Raw genomic sequence first — 20,228 nt, 5'->3', positions numbered from 1 at the left:
CAAAGGTTATCCATTCAAGGGACTAATGCTTAAAAGGTAGGCTTTCCAGGAGATGATAGTCTTACTTTAATGAGTGTAATTCTTCTTTTTGAATTGTCTTCAGATCCAGTTTCTACACCTCACCACCCTGGGCACACAAGCCTGTGCACGCTTGCCCTCGTCCAGAGAAGTGACGTGATTTTGGCCACCATGTCTCAATTTCACAAGGGGTTCTCTCCTTCCATTCAAATGATTGGAAGCAAGGTTGTCTGAGTAATCTAGTTCTTTCTTGGGATACAGTGAAGAGATGAGAAGGGAGTGAGAATGGATGCTGGTTCCTGAAAACATCTAACACGATTACTGCTCACATTTGTTACTCTGAGAAAACTGTCATGGAAACTGAAGGGAAGAGCTGTGATCTGAACACAGGTTTACCGTAATTAGGACTTCCCTGATAGCCCAGTTGGTAAAGAATCTGCCTGCAGTGCAGGAGACCCCAGTTTGATTCCTGGGTTGGGAAGATCCCTTGGAGAAGGGATAGGCTACCCACTCCAGTATTCTTGGACTTCCCATGGCTCAGCTGCTAAAGAATCTGCCTGAAATGTGGGAGACCTGGGTATGATCCCTGGGTTCGAAGGTCCCTTGGAGAAGGGAAAGGCTACCCACTCTAGTATTTTGGCCTGAAGAATTCCGTGGACTACAATCCATGGGGTCGCAAAGAGTCGGACATGACTGAGCCACTTTTGCTTTCAATTTACCTTAATCTAAGCTCATACTCTTAACTGGTACAATGTACTTGGCTGTGTTTGACTGTGGTTAACTTCAGGTTGTTTTCAAAGAACAATATATGCCTTCAAAAAAGATCTGGCACACTTAAAGTTTTCCAAAACTGACTCTGAAGACAGTTTTGAAACTGAAGTTTCAAAAATGTTTTGCATTATGACAGTAACACTAGAAAAAAGTTTAAAAGCTTCCCAAAGAATCAAGACCATTTTGGTGGTTGTATAAATTATGAAATTTTCAATGACTCAAAATTCCTGCTAAACCATGGCATCTACCATCTCTGTGTGCTTTCTATTGATGGAGACACATCACAGGGCCCAAGTCCAACCTCAGTAGAGTGCAAGCGATCCCCCACTCATTGCAGGCACAAATGTCCTGTAACTGTGGGCAATACAGCATAGGGGAAAGTAAATATTTGGAAAAAACAAAATAATCTACCATAGCTTGTGAAAAAGGAAAAAGAGGACAGGGAAACAAACTAGACAAAGAGCCAACTTAATAACGACAAAATTGGAAAGTGAAATGCATTTTCCAAGAGTCATAAAAGGAAAGAGAAACATATTGGTCTGTTTATTAGATTCAGGGCAAGGTTGAGTGGAAAGACTTCTCTTAACTAAAAAGGAAAGAAGTAATTTTGCAACTGAAAATACAGAAATTTCCAGAGACTGCCCCCTTGGAGATCAAATAATTTGAACACAGTCATGTCAAACAACTGTGTTGCCACCACACACACTGGATCAGGGAAGGAAATAGTTTAAAATTGCTCAGATTAATGGAATATGTTAAAATCTGAAAAAACCTAATAATTAAATCCTGAATTATCTGGGAGTCACAAAGTAATCTTTAGAAAATTACAAAGGACTGGTTCATAAAGGGGCTTCCCAGGTGGCTCAGTGGCAAAGAGTCTGCCTGCCAACGCAGGGGACGCAAGAGATGTGGGTTCAATCCCTGGGTCGGGATGATCCCCTGGAGAAGGAGATGGCAATGTACTCCACTATTCTTGCTTGGAAAACCCCATGGACAGAGGAGCCTGGCGGGCTAGGGTCCATTGGGTTGCAAAGAATTGAACATAACTTAGTGACTGAGCACATAGCACAGCATATAAACAGTGAAAAATATTGTGCATTATCATTTAATTATTTTTTCCATTTTTGTTTTAGTGTTATGGATAAATTAACATAGTAAAACTTTATTTAATGTTTGTTCCCAGAAAAATATATAACAGTAAAATAGTTCTATGAATATATAATAATATATTATAACCAAGTGGGATCTATTCCAGGAATACAAGGATAATTAAATATCTTTAAATCCTTTAATGTAATTCAAAATACTACTGAATCACAGGGCAAGTCACGTGATCTTCTCCATCAATGCTGAAAAACCCTGGAAATAAATAGAAGTCAAGATACTTCCTAAACATAAAAAGTATACAAATATACTATATCTGGTATATCTATCTCTATAGATCTCTATATTTATCTCAGCTCCCAAACTAGCATCTTGTTTGACGAGGATACTCTGGCATCCTTGCTAAAATCAGGAGTAGTAAAGTCACCATTTCTCATTGTCTTTGAAATATTGTTGTCGTTGTTCAGTTGATCAGTCGTGTCTGACTCTTTGCAACCTCACAGACTGCAGCATGTCAGGCTTCCCTGTCCTTCACTGTTTCCCAGAGCTTGCTCAGACTCATGTGCATTGAATCAGTGATGCCACCCAACCATTTCATTCTCTGTCACCCCCTTCTCCTCCTGTCCTCAGTCTTTCCCAGCATCAAGGCAAGCATCATTGCCCTGCAGCATGTGGGATCTTAGTTCTCCGACCAGGGATGGAACCCATGTCTTTTGTACTGCAAGGCAGATTCATAACCACAGGGCCACCAGGGACGTCCCTTTTGAAATATTAGTCAACAGTTTAACATGCACGTGCCTAGTAGACTCTACACAGAGAAATAGAACATAAAAATGTAGAACACCAATTAGAAGATGAAAACAAAGATTTCATCTACAATATTGATGAGGCATAAAAAAATACTTAGGCACATCTTAACATGTAAGAAAACTTGGAAACACTCCTGAAAGCCGTGAAGATAGAATCAGTCACATGGAAAAGCATATGTACTTTGGATAGAAAGACTCAGCATCACAGGTGCTCGGGGGGTGGTGCTGTTGGTGGACACACTTCCTTTATGGCCTTTCATCAAGACCTGTGACTTCACCTGTGCAGGTCTGCACATGTGTAAGTGTAGGGACAGGAATAATAAATGGGATCAAGAGCTAAAAGTTATCCTGGATACTAAATATGACTCTTCCTGAAGTCTAAAGAAGAAATTAACATTTTATAGAGGCACTCCCTGTATTGAAATCTGTCCTCTCTCTTTCCTTGGAAGGACAGCCACTCACTTCTATTTTAAGTAGTACAAACTACATTCTTCTTTTGGAAAAATCCCACTGCCTTCTCACAGGGTTAGAATCCTACTGCCTTCTACCATCAGGGCAATAACGCAGTCTACTCCCAAATTCTGAGCTAGTCAGTGAAGCTGCTGCACTGGGAAGTGAGTAGAGATGGCAAACTCTCAATCCCTGGGTTGAGAAACACTTTAAAAAAATTATTGGGGTATAGTTGCTTTATAATGTTGTGTTAGTTTCTGCTGTACAGCAAAGTGAATCAGTTATACATACACATATATCCTGTCTTTTTTTTGGATTTCCTTCCCATTTAGGTCACCACAGAGCAATGAGCAGGGCTCTCTTGTGCTATACAGTAGATTCTCATTAGTTGTCTATTTTATTCATAATATCAATAGTGTGTGCATGTCAATCCCAATCTTCCAATCCATTCCATCCCTCCTTCCCCACTTGGTATCCATACACTTGTCCTCTATTTCTGCTTTGCAAAGAAGTTCATCCATATCATTTTTTCTGGATTCAAGGTGTGGTACATACATACAATGGAATATTGCTCAGCCATGAAAAGGAACGGGATTGTGCCATTTACAGAGCTGTGGATGAACCTAGAGACTATCACACGACTAAAATAAGTCAGAAAGAGAAAAACACTTGGGTTTTGTCACCTCAAATCCAGCACTGTGTCCCAACGAGGTCTCTTATTTGCTGTGAGGTGGACATACACCTTGTTCTTCCTGGGACCCTCCAGTGGCCATCTGCTAGGTGAAACGTACAGGCTTGCATCTCAGAATTCACAATTTAAATCAACAGAAAGGAAGAGATAGGTTTTCTTCAATGCCACATAATCTCCAAAAGTTGCCTGTCTGCACTAGAGGTAATGTTCCAGCAGAGGAATACAGTTCCCCCTTGTTCAGCCTCCTACTTTCAGACTCTGACAAATCTCTTCTGACGCACAAGAAACAGGATCCAGTGTGATGCCTTTTCTAACAACAGAGCCATCTACCTTCAGTGGCCCACACAAATAGGGCTAAACTTTGCAATGACCCTGGGCTGGATTAATGTTTGACAGGAGAGAGTCCCTCACTTGCTTCAGTAAATGGACAATAACCAGCATAAAGATATATAATTTCTTATTCCTGGTAAGGCAATACCTATTATGTCAATATCCATATCATCTATATACATTATCTATGGACTTCCATCTAGGCTCAGTGGTAAAGAATCCACCTGCCAAGCAAGAGACCCAGGGTCAATCCCTGGGTTGGGACGATCCCCTGGAGAAGGAAATGGCAACCCACTCCAGTATTCCTGCCGGGGAAATCCCATGGACAGAGGAGCCTGGTGGGCTGCAGTACATGGGGTCGCAAAAGAGTCAGACACAACTTAGCAACTAAACAACAACACCCCCTTTACCCTGAGTCGGGGACTTCTTGATCCTCCAGTTACAGATCACAAAAGATAAATAGGCAGATTCACCAAAATGTCTATACTATTTATGGCTGGGTGGCAGGGGAAATTTTGTTTGTTTGTTTACTTTTGTCGATATTTTTCACTATGGAGTCTGCTTCTCTTGCATGTAAACGTAAGTCTTAAAAGGGTAAAATGAGGAATAATTAAGCTACAGAAATAAGAAATGCCTCACTGTGTGTAAGAATAGTTTCTGGGTAATCACAATCAAGGAATTTACATAGGCCAGTACATTAAGCAACATTCAACAATAAAGTCCTAAGAATAAAAAACAAAACAGCTGTGACACCAGCCTTAAATTTTAGGGTTTTCAGTTTCATAGTCATTTATTGAGTTCTGTGATATGCTAAATGCTAGAGATATAAAAATAATTAAAATGTAACCTTGAATTGTGGCTTACTGGTCTCTGCTCTTTTCTTTAGGCAGCCTCATATGAAAACAATATCTTCACACAATGAGACATTCCCTTCATACTTCACCAAATTCTGTAGTTATGAATTAACAACATACAAGATGATCAAGTCAGCAGCCAGGGCTGCTGGGGTCTATTCAAGGTTGAATCTCCAGAACCTAAAATCGTGCCTGATATAAAGACAATCAATCAGTCCTCATAGAATAAAGAATGATTGCAAATAATACCTGGAGAAGGCAATAGCACCATACTCCAGTACTCTTGCTTGGAAAATCCCATGGACGGAGAAGCCTGGTAGGCTGCAGTCCATGGGGTCGTGAAGAGTCAGACACGACTGAGCGACTTCACTTTCATGCATTGGAGAAGGAAATGGCAACCCACTCCAGTGTTCTTGCCTGGAGAATCCCAGGGATGGGGAAGCCTAGTGGGCTGCCGTCTATGGGGTCGCACAGAGTCGGACACGACTGGAGCAACTTAGCAGCAGCAGCAGCAACAATAAATAGTACCTTCAATTTATTGTTGGCTGTGTCTCATCCAAACATAAGCTTACTCAGAAATTTGTGAATTAGAAATTCTAACCAACAAATTATTTTCAAATGCAGTGTATTTATGAGTAATAATTTAATGTGTAATGGATAGATGTAATGTTATATGAACAATCCTATGTTAATTTTGATATGGTTGGAAGTATTTTAAGAGCATTTTTTTCATATTTTAGGTATTTTGATAAAGTAACAGTTGTGTGTTGTTGTTTAGTTGCTAAGTTGTGTCCAGCTCTTTTTGAGACCCTATGGACAGTAACCCGCCAAGCACCTCTGTCCCTGGGATTTCCCAGGCAAGAACACTGGAGTGGGTTGCCATTTCCTCTTCCAGGGCATCTTCCTGACCTAGGGATTGAACCCAGGTCTCCTGCATTGGAATTCTTTACCACTGAGCCACCATGCTGTGTTGGTGTTCCCTCCAAAGAGCCTAAGGATATAGTGTGGGATGTGGAGAGGCAGTGAAGGTAGCCTTCATGGAGGGGAAGGGAGCGTGGCAACTTCTTGCTGTTAGAGTCCAGCCAGTCTGAGTTGCCCAGTCCTTACGGGCGGGGTCCCACTTCCAGATGAAGCCTGATGCTGGTTTTGTTTGAGCTGCTGCTTGAAACTTGTTTGCAGCCCGGCTCAGTGCAGAAAGTCCTCTCCCAGCTCATCTCCAGGATCCCCATGGGGGGCTTCCCTCTTCCATATGTTCCCCTGAAACTGTGCTGCCAACGTCTTGCTTCGAGGTTCCCTGCGAATGCATCTCTGAAGTGCTGGATGTGCTCTTTCTGGATGCCGCCCAATTAGCCTCTTGAGATCAGAATTGCAGGGCACATGCTTCTGAGGAGAGAAAACAAAGGATTCCCCAGGGGGTTTAAACAGTCTGGGGCCTCTGGTGGGAAATGAGGGCTGTAGGAAGAAAGCTGGCAGAAGGGGCTGGAAGCAGACAGAGGGGCAATTAGAATCATGGTCAATAGAGGTCATCGATCCCAAACCCACCCGCTGCCAACCCTCCTCTCCTCTGGGTCACGCCTAAGGAAGCCAGTCTCATCACCAGAGAATACTATCAGTATCAGTTAAATGTGATGACCACACCTGACTAATTACACCTGAATCTGACTGCCTGCTGTATGAAAACAATGTCTCTAATTAAGCCTTCGAGAGTAAAAAAAAAAAAAAAGATGAAAGATGTCATTTTTCTTATGTATAGCTTGCGCTGATTTTGTGCTTAGGCATTTATCACTTTTAATTCACAAAGTCACAGGAAGGGATAGACTGATTCAGACCACACATCCTGCAAGTGGCAGATCTGACCTGTATACCAAGGATGGTGGGACCAAAGTCAGGGCTAAACCACCTCCATCTCATTGAAGATCCACCCTCTCTATTTTCCAGACCTAGTGTCCTTTTGGATATGAGCCCTGCCTTCTTGCCTGAGGGACACAGACCCTTTCACAGTCCTGCTCTCTGTCCTCGGGTTTTTAGTGGTCCGACAATGATCTGGTGAACAACACTCTATCGGGTCACCTGACCAGCACTGGGTTGATGACTGTTTCCTTTGTTCTGTTGAGATGGCAACTGTGTAGCTTTGGTCAGCTCTCTCAGAAGCAGATTCTGAGAGAGAATTTGAATGCAAGTGGCTTATTGTTGAGTCGATTCCAGGAAGCCCTGGTAGGGAGGGTGGAGGTGAGACAGACAAGGAAGGAATCCAGTCAGGAAGACCCTCTGGGCAGTTCAGTGCCCTGGGACTGAGCCAATTTTGGGAGACCTCTGAATACTCCCTTCAAAGGGGTGCAGGTGCTAAAGATAACTTCCTTCTCAAAATCAATTCTCCAGGCCGGGACCTCTCATCAATTAGAGTTGATATCCAAGGTGGAACCCAATTCATATCCTTCCTACCTACTAGTCTATGCAACCACTAAAGACTTCGTGTAATGGTAAAGCTGGGGCAGGTGACCTCTACAGTCATACTTTTCTATGATTATGTCACCATACATATCAATGGACTTGACTTTGGTCGAATCAGTTTTCTTGGAAGTTTTTCTATAAGCACTGGAGCCAACTAAACACTCAAGTTCTGTTTTTTTTTTTTTTAATTGAAGTATAGTTGATTTACAATGCTGTATTAATTTCTGCTCAAGGTCCTTTTCATAGACATTCCTATCATTGGTGTCTTATATTATGTACAGGTGAGGCTGACACTCTGAACCTGAGTTAAGGACTTCACATTGATTCCTTAAAAATTTTATCATGTTAGTTTTGGGATCTATCATTCCAGCTTTCTTTTTTTTTTTTTTTTTTTTTTCCTCCTCACAGTGCAGTTCTGTCATCTAAGAAATGAGCCATCTCCTCAAACTTCAGGCAGCTGCACATTTGATAATCAGGTTGGTTTTACAAAAACTGTTAGAAATGTTTAGCAGGGTGGGGCTGAAGATAAAGCCCTTGATTGGAGACCTCCCGTCCTGTGACATGTGGTTCACTATAAATGGTGAAGGGTTCCAGGGCAGGGATGCTTGAGGTCACTATGCATGCTGGACTCCCAGCCATTTGAACCAACCTAATGGAGAGAGTACAGGGCAAGGACCCTGGGCATTTGTCCCATCAGGATGACTCGTTGCCCTTGGTCAAGTGCATCATTTCCCTTAGTGGATTTCCTCAGTCAAAATGGAAGTGACAGCTCTCATCTAGGGATGCTTGTAAAGCCCTCAGATCTCTGGCTGGGAGCTGGTATATATAACACATATTTAGGTAACACTTCATGATTGCTACTGCAGTTTCTAAAGCATCTTCTTCCTCCCTCTCCAGCTTGGTGTGTCCTGTGTTTCTCCTTCAGCATTTCCCTGTGGCTAGCATCTGCTCAGTTCTATTCTAACTCTCCCTCCTGAGAGCCAGCCAGCTGTCCACACCAGGTGAATCTTTGGGAGGACACCGGACTTGAAAGTATTTGCGAGTGTGTCTATGAATGTACCTGTGTGTGTCTGGGAGTGTTTGTGGAAGGGGATGGGGTGAAAAGGAAGGTGTAAAGTGGCTCCAGCCCACCTGCTTCACATGAGAGATGTTTCTGCGCATTTCCAAACAGTGCCATTCACACCACTTCCTGCAGGAGGTGGGGGGTAGCCTCCTGCCAGCATCGCCTGGGCACTTGTTCCACGCAGCCTTCTTTGTGCCTCTGCTGATGGCTTTGGCTTCCTCCAGGCTGCTCTGCTCTCCCCACATCCTCTGAAATGCTGTTCCATCCCAAGCACCCCTTCCCAAAGAGTGGGAAGGTATAGGTTGCAATGAATAAGTACAAGTGAAAAAGACAAAGTGCTTGGGTCCAATGGCCATTTCAAGAGAGACTTGACTCCTTTTGCCAGCATTTGCGACCTGGACCTCTGATACCTGGGGGACCCCTGTTCCACCCCATAAACTTTGATGTTCATCAAAATACATCATTTATGAAAGAACTCAGAATAAAGTGCTTTGAAAATTTTCAGTCTTTGTAAAACATGTGAAATATTTGTGGAGTGTGATTTGTGAAGCCTTTATAGACCCCTATCTATAATTCATGTACAATTACACACACACACACACACTCACACACACATACAACAGTCATGTCTTCCTCACTTCACATGTGTTGAGCCGGCCCTGAAGGACACAGTCTAGTGGCCTGTTATCATGAATAAGAAATGCTAATGAGCAACAAAGAAGGAGCAAGCAGAAAGCATCTGTGCACATGACACTCGTAATTTCTGTTCCTAGTTGCTTCACTTCCGTTCCATTTACCTGTCTGAGGATCAGAGGGCTAAGTGATGGATATGATGCTAGAATACCCCAGCACACCCTAGAATGGACGCACCCTGCCTGGCTGACCTTCCCACACTGAGATGAGGGTATTAGCTATGACTATGTCCTCATGCATGAAGAACGATGCTGCTAAGACTGTGACTTCATTCTTTCTGGGTGATGCTTCCCGCGATCTGTGTCTGTGTACATGGAACCCTTCTAAATTCTTCCAGCTTTTCCAGAGGGACAGTCCTCTTCCTGTCCAGCTCCATGGTCTAGCTGTGTGTCCTGTCCCAAACTGTCATTTGAAGTATGAAGAAAATAAGAGTGGTTCCAACCAAGACAGCGCCTGTAGCCAGGCCAGAAAGCACTCACCAGCTGCTCCAGCCCCTGTCTGTTCTCTTCTCCCACCGGGCATTACCCCAATTTTATGCAGTGTGTTTATGTATTGAGAGCAGCTCTTAGCTCATTTGATCTTCCCAGAAGCCTTGTAAAGTCTGGAAGGCAAAGGCTTTATGAGCCCCATTTGAGACATAATGATATAGGTGTCTCTGGAACCTTAAACATAGAAGACTAGCTCCTATACTCCCTTTTATGACAGGGTGAATTACTGAAGAATTAACAATAATGCTATCAGTTTTGATCTTTGGACTTACCAGCAAAGAAGAGAAAATACAGAATTGCCTACTGCACCCTCATAGAAGGGATCACTGGGCCACCAGGATCTGGATTCTGGCTAATTCACCCTCTGGGCAGGCTGACTTCTCTGAGAAGTGTGAGGGTTAGTTGCTCAGTCATGTCTGACTCTTTTGCTTCCCCATAGACTGTAGCCCACCAGGATCCTCTGTCCATGGGATTCTCGAGGCAAGAATGCTGGAGGGGGTAGCCATTCCCTTCTCCGGGGCATCTTCCCAATGCAGAGATTGAATTCAGGTCTCCTGCTTTGCAGGCAGATTCTTTACCATCTGAGCCACCAGAAAAAGTTTATTTTGTTGCCAACCTTAGAATACTGGGGAGACTGTCCCATAAATTATAGATATCTGACTTCTCTTGGAAATGTTGGAAGTCTCATGGTGGAGATCTTCAACGTGGGTGGATAGTTGCTCTAGGGAGCAGGAAGTAATAAGGTCCCATGGCAGGGTCTGATGGGGAGAGGGGAGAAGGGCACACGTGGGGGTCTCCCTCCCAGCCCCATGTCACCCAGCAGCCAGAGTTCTGGAACGCAGTCTCCAAAGGCTGAAACCTGGAAGGCCTTCTCCATTGTCCCAGGCCGCATTAGCCACAAGGCTTTTAAAAAACTCCAGGAAGGCCAAAAGAAAGGAGGACTCCCTGAAAATGACTGAGACTGCATCTTTTTGAAGCCTTAGAGCCAGACATAATTTATTTCAAAAATGAAAAAACAGAACATGACATGCTGACTGGAGCTTTGGGGACTTTGTGATAACCAAGCTTTTCTGTGTAAAGGCTTTCTCCTGTAGAGATCTAGGGTCTCTCCCTACAGAGAGGAAGTCTCTTTACTCCTAAACAGAGTCTTTCTACTTGAAAAATACAACATTCTCTGAAGATTTATTTTTCCAATCAATAATTTTAAATTTGATTTAGATGTTCTTTCTTTTAAAGTAATACTTGTTCTTTGTAGATAGTTTAGAAAATTCAGAGAAAAAAGACTCACACTGGAATTCCTACTATTCAGGTATACTGTTAATGTTTTGGTACATAGATGTAGAAAGAAGCCGTAGAGAAAAAAGAATGAAATAATACCATTTGCTGCAACATGAATGGACCTAGAGATGATCATATTAAGCAAATCAGACAGAGAAAGAAAAATATCATATATTACTTATATGTCGAATCTAAAAAATGTGATACAAAAGACCTTATTTACAAAATAGAAATAGATTCACAGACATTGAAAACAAACTTAATGATTTCCAAAGGGGAAAGGGCACCAGAGGGATAAATTATAAGTTAGAGATTAACAGATATACATCACTATATATAAAATAGATAAACAACAAGGACCTGCTTATAGCACAGGGGACTATACTCGTATCTTGTAGTAACCTACAGTGGGGAAGAACCCTAAAAGTTATACATATATATATATATGAAATTAAATCACTTTCCAGTAGACATGAAACTAATACAATATTGTAAATTAACTACACTTCAGTTTAAAAAAATGATACCCTACAGGTACAATCTTACTATTACTTACATACTAGCAAATATACTCCAAATAAAGTGAAAGTGAAGTCACTCAGTTGTGTCTGACTCTTTGGGACTCCATGGATTGTAACCTACCATGCTCCTCTGTCCATGGAATTTTCCAGGCAAGAATACTGGAGCTGGTTGCCTTTTCCTTCTCCAGGAGATCTTCCCAATCCAGATACTGAACCTGAGTCTCTTGAGTCTCCTGCATTGGCAGGCAGGTTCTTTACCAGCTGAGCCACCAGGGAACCCCTGTGTGTGTGAGTGTGTGTTTATGTATACATGTACCCATTTATCCGTAATTTTATGGCCTGGTGTCAGAGGTTAAAGCTTCTGCCTGCAATGCGGGAGACCTGGGTTCGATCCCTGGGTTGGGAAGATCCCCTGGAGAAGGAAATGGCAACCCACTCCAGTATTCTTGCCTGGAGAATCCCATGGATGGAGGAGCCTGGTGGGCTACAGTCCATGGTGTCGCAAAGAGTTGGACACAACTGAGCGACTTCACTCACTCACTCATTCATATGTACATATATCTATGTACAACTATATAGACACAGTTTGCCAAAACCAAAATCTTTCCCACTTTTAAATCAGAGTTGAAGGCCTCCTTCCTCCAGGGAACCTTAAAATCAGTTTCCAGCACCCCTTTGTCTTCCATCTTCACCTCAAGATATTCCCCTCTACTGATTATTTCTTTTTCAACCTGGCATGATATTTTGGCTTCCCACGCCTCTCCTGTTTGTAAATACTTCAAATGAAGATGGACGTGTTTGAAAGTAAGCATGTAATTACTTGCTTCCAAGTAACAGGGACTTCCCAGGTGGCTTAGTGGTAAAGAATCTGCCTGTAATTCAGGAGATTCAGGTTCGATCCCTGGGTGGAGAAGATCCCCTGGAGGAGGAAATGGCAACTCACTCTAGTAATCTTGCCTGGAAAAGCCCATGGACAGAGGAGCTTGGCAGACTACCATCCAGAGGGTCACAAAAGGTTAGTCGTGGCTGAAGCGACTTAGCATGCATTTAATTACAAAGGGACTTCAAATATTGTCCAATCGACTTCTCCAGGTGTGGTGTTGTGAGCTTGCTTCTGCCCGCCAATGGCTCCATCTGAGGAACTTTGCCATCTTTGCTTCTTGGTCGTGGCTCATGCAGTTAGTTATTTATTTTGCATTTTACCATTCTTTGTTTATAAAATGAATAGGGAATGGACAGATAAAAGAGTTGTATTCCGGTGCTGAGAAGATTAAATGATACAAAGTTAGAGCATTTAGGTGGGCTCAAAGTATCACATTCAGCCTCAGCAAAATAGCAATTGGGCTTAAGCCAGTGACTATATTGGACTATAGCCAATGAAACATTTATTGGCTATAAATAGGAGGTAAGAAAAGTCACTTGCAATTCTAAGTAACTTGAGAAGTCAGTTATAAAATTATTAATCTAACTGTATCTAGAGATTTACAATTCTCAAATTCTAAATTATTCTTCTCTTCTCCACTCCTCATTTCATTACCTCCATCACACAAAAAGTGCTTTTTCTTAGGCAATTCTTTTTTCAAAACAGGTGATTAATTTATGTTTCAGGGAAACAGAAACAATAGACAATGCTAGAAGTTTGGAACTTTCAACTTTTGACAGAATTTGCATTCCAGTGTAAACAAAAATAGGACACGAGCAAATGACATCTAATAATACCTCATTAAACTCATTCGTGGTGATTTCTAACCAGTTCATTGGTGATTTCTAACCAGTTCATTACTTCAACTCAAAGTAGACAGATTGAGTCAGTCTCAGCAAACCTGTACTTATGTGGGCCCTTGATTTTTGACAAAGATGCTCCTGCTATGCGAGGGGAGAGGGTGGTCTTTTCAATAAATATTCATGTGTGGAAGAGGGGAATGTAAAATGAATATCTGCATTAAAAAACTCAAATCCTACCTCACACAACACACAGAACTGTTACTAATTCTAAGTGAATTGTGCATCTAAATGGGCAAGATAAACAGAAAATTTCTAGAAGACAGTTTGCCGCTGCTGCTGGTGTAAGTCGCTTCAGTCGTGTCCGACTCTGTGCAACCTCATAGACGGCAGCCCACCAGGTTCCCCGGTCCCTGGGATTCTCCAGGCAAGAACCCTGGAGTGGGTTGCCATTTCCTTCTCCAATGCAGGAAAGTGAAAAGTGAAAGTGAAGTTGCTCAGTCGTGTCCGACTCTTCACCACCCCATGGACTGCAGCCCAGCAGGCTCCTCCATCCATGGGACTTTCCAGGCAAGAGTACTGGAGTGGGGTGCCATTGCCTTCTCTGAGAAGACAGTTTAGACACTGAGAAACCAAAAATTTTTTTTAAAGAACACACATACAAAAACAGTATAGAAGACTGACAAACTGGGTCTCATTAGTATTTAGAGCATTTGTTGATCAAAAGATATGAATAAAGGAGTGAAAAAGAAATCTACGAAGTGAAAGATATTAACAATATATTTAACTGACATAGGACTCAATGCAGAATATTTTAAAACTCCTAAAAGCCATTAAGAAAAAAATAGGCAACCAATTAAAAAGGGGCCAAAAACTTTAATGGATATTTCATAGCAGATGATACCAAGCAGCTCAAAATCATTATTAATTGAGGAAATAAAAAAGGTAAAACACAAGGTATTGCAACACCCCCAAACCCTCCCTCCCCTTCATCCTTGGGCAGAAATACCAGAAATACCAAGAAAAGTGGTGTCAGAAATACCAAGTATACAGTATGCAACAGTGAGGACTTGGATCTCCTCTTCGCTGCATATACCTGAGCAGATCATATATATTCCTACAAACCAGCCTTTCTACCTTAGATGTCTACCAGTAAAACTGAGCACATATGTGTACCAAAAGATGTGTATGGCAATGTTTATAGCAGCATTGTTTTTATTACATCAGGGATGCAAATAGTACCATGAATATTATGCAGCCGTGGAAATGAATACATTACTGCTACATTCAGCAACATGGAGGAATTTAACAAATATAATGTTCACTGAAGCAAGTCATTCCCAAAATGATATATGCTGTATAATTCCATGTATGTAAAGTTAAAAAATAGTCAAACCTATGGTATTAGAAGTTGAAATATAGGTTGCCTTTAAGTAGAGATTAATGACTCCACATTAACACACTTTTCTGTTTAAATATAATACTTCATTAAAATTAAATATAATAATAATCATGTATCATAATAATAATAGTAGTATATTATTATTATAATTTATAATACTGTCATTTATTATTATTTATAATAATATTTTATATGAATAAAAATAATCATTCTTGGCAAAACCTTCCCTTCATTCTCATCTTTGAATTTATGAGCAATTGGCAGAACCCCATCATACATTTCCTTGAAAGCTTTTTCAATTACTTCTGTGCCTACAATGTTAACTCCAAGTATTTTATTTAGCTTTGATACTATGTTCTTTTACCATTCTTTACTTTTAAATATTTATATCAAACATTTATATGGTGTAGTTTATGGTATATTATGGTATGCTCATGCTCAATTGCTACAGTCATATCTGACTCTTTGCAACCCAATGGACCACAGCCCTCCAGGCTCTTCTGTCTGTGGGATTTTCCAGGGGAGAATACTGGAGTAGGTTGCCATGCTCTCCTCCAGTGGGTCTTCCCCAACCAGGGATTAAATCCAGGTCTCCTGCATTGCAAATGTATTCTTTACCGTCTGAGCCACCCCCTGGTATAGTGAGAATTTAATACATTTTCTTGCATGGTATACTGAGACTCTAATACACCTTAAAGGAAATCAGTCCTGAATATTCATTGAAAGGACTGATGCTGAAATTGAAACTCCAACACTTTGGCCACCTGATGCGAAGAACTGACTCATTTGAAAAGACCCTGATGCTGGGAAAGACTGAAGGTAGGAGGAGAAGGGGACAACAGAAAATGAAATAGTTGGATGGCATCACTGACTCGACGGACATAAGTTTGAGTAAGCTCCGGGAGTTGGTGATGGACAGGGAAGCCTGGTGATCTGCATTCCCAAAGACTCAGAAATGACTAATAACTAAACTAAACTGAATACATTTTCCCCAAAATTACTTAGTTATTATCTGAATGCAATTTAATAATTAATAGTCTCCTTCCTTTTGACAATTCTGAATACAAAGGAAGTGTATATTCTGTTCCAATGACTTAATTCTATATTCTTGCACCAATACATTTTAATTATAGTTAAATTGTGATATATTTGTAACTCACTGTCATTTGCCAGTTTAAAATTTTTTCTCCCAGAATTGTTTCTATATTCTTTTAAAAAAAATTTTAATGGAGGATAATTGCTTTACAATGTTGTGTTGGTTTATGCCTTACAACATGAATTAGTTATGAATATATATATATATATATACACACACATATAATCCTCTCTCTCTTGAGCTTCCCTCCCCACTCCCATTCCACCCCTCTAGGTGGTCACTGAGCACAAGGTGGGCTCCCTATGTTATATAACAGCTTCCAACTAGTTACCTGTTTTATACAATAATGTGTATATGTCAACACTACTGCCTCAACATGTCCCACCCTCTCTGTCCCACAAGTCCATTTTCTATGTTTGTGTCTATATTCTTTCATACTGATTGTTCTGATAAAATTCAGAATTAATTTTGTGATGCAAGAAGAAAATTGATAGCATGCACGCATGCTAAGTCGCTTCAGTTGTGTCCAATTCTTTGCAACCCTATGGACTGTAGCCTGCCAGAGTCTTCTGTCCGTGGCATTCTTCAGGCAAGCATACTGGAATAGGTTGCCGTGCCCTCCTCCAAGGGATCTTTCTGACCCAGGAATCGAAGCCATGTCTCTCATGTCTTCTCTTTTTGGCAGGTGGGTTCTTTACCGCTAGTGCCACTTGAGAAGCCCATTAATAGTATATAACTGCAATTCATTTGGAAACAATTGTTATTATTGTAGTACTTAGTTGCCTCCTGCTCTTAAATGTTTTCCACCCACATTTGTTCACATCAGGCACCACTCCTTTGATATAATAGAAAAGAAGTCAAGAGGTCTAAATTTTAGTCCTTGTTTTACAACTAAATCCATGTGTGGCTTTGAGACAGTCAGTTCACCATAGGGATATTGTATTTCTCCCTTTGTGAATTGATTTTTCATATCTTCTAATCACTTTTTCTTTGAAAGAGTTTACTTTTATTAACTTTGATACATCATTGTTTTGTTTGCTCTCTGTGTAGAGAGTGTTGAATTTCCTTTTTGTGATTTTATTATTTTATTGGGGTTTAATTCATATGATGACATATATGTAATGGTTAATGATTTCTGACAAACCATACACTCCCTGTATTACACAGCCTGTTGAGATATAGAACTCTGATTATTTTTAATATTTGTCTCTGTTTGTTTGGTCATCATTGTTGTATTCTAAGTATCATAAATGCTGTGTCATTTAGTTTTTTCCCCAATTGTGTGTCAGTCTTTATTCTGAAAGGTTGTTAATTTAGTCACAAGCTTCAAGCCATTAAGAAGTGTTTTTAACATGTTGTTGGATTCCATTTGCTAGAATTCTGTTGAGGATTTTTGCATCTATGTTCATCAGTGATATTGGCCTGTAGTTTTCTTTTTTTTTGTGGCATCTTTGTCTGGTTTTGGTATTAGGGTGATGGTGGCCTCATAGAATGAGTTTGGGAGTTTATCTTCCTCTGCAATTTTCTGGAAGAGTTTGAGTAGGATAGGTATTAGCTCTTCTCTAAATTTTTGGTAGAATTTACCCATGAAGCCATCTGGTCCTGGGCTTCTGTTTGTTGTAAGATTTTTGATTATGGTTCTGATTTCTGTGGTTGTGATGGGCCTGTTAAGATTTTCTATTTCTTCCTAATTCAGTTTTGGAAGGTTATTCTTTTCTAAGAATTTGTCCATTTCTTCCAAGTTGTCCATTTTATTGGCATATAGTTACTGATAGTAGTATCTTATGATCCTTGTATTTCTCTGTTATCTGCTGTGATTTCTCCATTTTCATTTCTGATTTTGTTGATTTGATTCTTCTCCCTTTTTTCTTTGATGAGTCTGGCTAATGGTTTGTCTATTTTATTTATTTTCTCAAAGAACCAGTTCTCCTTTGTTTCTTTTTCATTTATTTCTGCCCTAATTTTTTTTTTTATTATTTCTTTCCTTCTTCATTGGGGTTCTTCATTTCTTCTTTTTCTAGTTGTTTTAGGTGTGAACTTAGGTTATTAATTTGACTTTTCTCCTGTTTCTTGAGGTAAGCTTGTATTGCTATGAATCTTCCCCTTAGCACTGCTTTTACTGAATCCCATAGGTTTTGGGTTGTTGTGCTTTCATTTTCATTCATTTCTATGCATATTTTGATTTCTTTTTTGATTTCTTCTGTGATTTGTTAGTTATTCAGAAGCATGTTGTTTAGCTTCCATATGTTTGTACTTTTAATAGTTTTTTTTTTTCCTGTAGTTGACATCTAATCTTACTGCATTGTGTTCAGAAAAGATTCTTGACATGATTTTAATTTTTTAAAATTTACCAAGGCTAGATTTACGGCCCAGGATGTGATCTAGCAAACAGAATCCAAAAACATATTAAAAACATCATGCATCATGACCAAGTGGGCTTTATCCCAGGGATGCAAGGATTTTTCAATATTTTCAAATCAATCAATGTGATACACCACATTAACAAATTGAAAGATAAAAACCATATGATTATCTCAATAAATGCAGAGAAATCCTTTGACAAAATTCAGCATTCGTTTATGATAAAAACTCTCCAGAAAGCAGGCATAGAAGGAACATACCTCAATATAATAAAAAGCCATATATGATAAACCCATAGCAAATATTATCATCAATGGTGAAAAATTGAAAGCATTTTTCCTAAAGTCAGGAACAAGACAAGGGTGCCCACTCTCATCACTACTATTTAATGTAGTTTTGGAAGTTCTAGCCACAACAATCAGAGAAGAAAAAGAAATAAAAGGAATCCAGATTGGAAAAGAAGTAAAACTCTCACTGCAGATGACATGATCTTCTACATGGAAAACCCTAAAGACACCACCAGAAAATTGCTAGAGCGAATCAATGAATACAGTAAAGTTGCAGGATATAAAATTAGCACACAGAAATCCCTTGCATTCCTATACAATGAGAAAACAGAAAGAGAAATTAAGGAAAATATTCCATTCACCATTAAAATGAAAAGAATAAAATACTTAGGAATAAATCTACCTAAAGAAACAAAAGTGAAAGTGAAAGTCGCTCAGACGTGTCCAACTCTTTGCAATCCCCATACAGTCCAGGGAATTCTCCAGGCCAGAATACTGGAGTGGGTAGCCTTTCCCTTCTCCAGGGGATCTTCCCAACCCAGGGATTGAACCCAGGTGTCCCACATTGCAGGCAGATTCTTTACCAGCTGAGCCACACAAAAGACCTATATATAGCAAACTATAAATCACTGATGAAAGAAATAAAAAATGACACAAATAGATGGAGAAATATACCATGTTAATGGATCAGAAGAATCATTATAATGAAAATGAATATATTGCCCAAAGCAATCTATAGATTCAATGCAATCTCTATCAAGCTATCAACAGTATTTTTCACAGAACTAGAGCAAATAATTTCAGAATTTGTATGGAAATACAAAAAAACTCGATAGCCAAAGCTATCTTGAGAAAGAAGAATGGAACTGGAGGAATCAACCTGCCTGACTTCAAGCTCTACTACAAAGCTACAGTCAAGACAGTGTGGTACTGGCACAAAGACAGAAATATAGATCAATGGTACAAAATAGAAAGCCCAGAGATAAATCCACACTCTTACAGACACTTTGTCTTTGACAAAGAAGGCAAGAATATACAATGGAGAAAAGACAATCTCTTTAACAAGTGGTGCTGGGAAAACTGGTCAACCACTTGTAAAAGAATGAAACTAGAACACTTTCTAACACCATACACAACAATAAACTCAAAATGAATTAAAGATCTAAATGTAAGACCAGAAACTATAAAACTCCTAGAGGAAGACATAGGGAAAACACTGACACAGAAGGATCCTCTATGACCCACCTCCCAGAATATTGGAAATAAAAGCAAAAATAAACAAATAGGACCTAATTAAACTTAAAAGCTTTTGCATAATGAAGGAAACTATAAGCAAGGTGATAAGACAACCTTCAGAATGGGAGAAAATACTAACAAATGAGGCAACTGACAAAGAATTAATCTCAAAAATATACAAGCAGCTCATGCAGCTCAATACCAGAAAAACAAACGACCCAGTCAAAAAATGGGCCAAAGAGCTAAACAGACATTTCTCTAAAGAAGACATACAGATGGCTAACAAGCACATGAAAAGATGCTCAACATCACTCATTATCAGAGAAATGCAAATCAAAACCACAATGAGGTACCATCTCAAGCCCGTCAGAATAGGTCTATCATAAAGTCTACAAACAATAAATGCTGGAGAGGGTGTGGAGAAAGGGGAATCCTCTTACACTGTCAGTGGGAATGCAAACTAGTACAGCCACTATGGAGAACAGTGTAGAGATTCCTTAAAAAACTGGAAATAGAACTGCCATATGACCCAGCAATACCACTGCTGGGCATACACACAGAGGAAACCAGAACTGAAAGAGACACGTGTACCCCAATGTTCAT

Source organism: Capricornis sumatraensis, chromosome 10, assembly GCF_032405125.1.
Source record: "Capricornis sumatraensis isolate serow.1 chromosome 10, serow.2, whole genome shotgun sequence".
Taxonomy (NCBI): Eukaryota; Metazoa; Chordata; class Mammalia; order Artiodactyla; family Bovidae; genus Capricornis; species Capricornis sumatraensis.
The sequence above is the reverse complement of the archived record's forward strand: the minus strand, read 5'-3'. Positions refer to the sequence as shown.